Raw genomic sequence first — 315 nt, forward strand, 5'->3', positions numbered from 1 at the left:
CGGGTCCCTCGGGCAAAGCAGCATCTCGACTGCCTCGGGGTGGGATGAAGGAGGGATGAAGAGTTCAGCCTTCCCCCGTGACTATTATGTTTTGCAGTTATTATTACTATTATCATCATCGTTGCAATTACTAAGTACTTTTAAAAGACGAGGGATGAGTCCTGTGGCCGGTGGGGGGGACATGGGCACTGGGCAGGGGGCAGCAGGGCTGGTGCCCTCTGTGCCAAGGTGAGGGGCACAGGGCTGGCAGTAACTGGCTTTTCTCCTGGTTGCTCTGCAGGGCCAGCGTGAGGCAAGGATGGCTGCGGATGGGGG

Source organism: Nestor notabilis, unplaced genomic scaffold (genome assembly GCF_000696875.1).
Source record: "Nestor notabilis isolate BGI_N333 unplaced genomic scaffold, ASM69687v1 scaffold30563, whole genome shotgun sequence".
NCBI lineage: Eukaryota > Metazoa > Chordata > Aves > Psittaciformes > Psittacidae > Nestor > Nestor notabilis.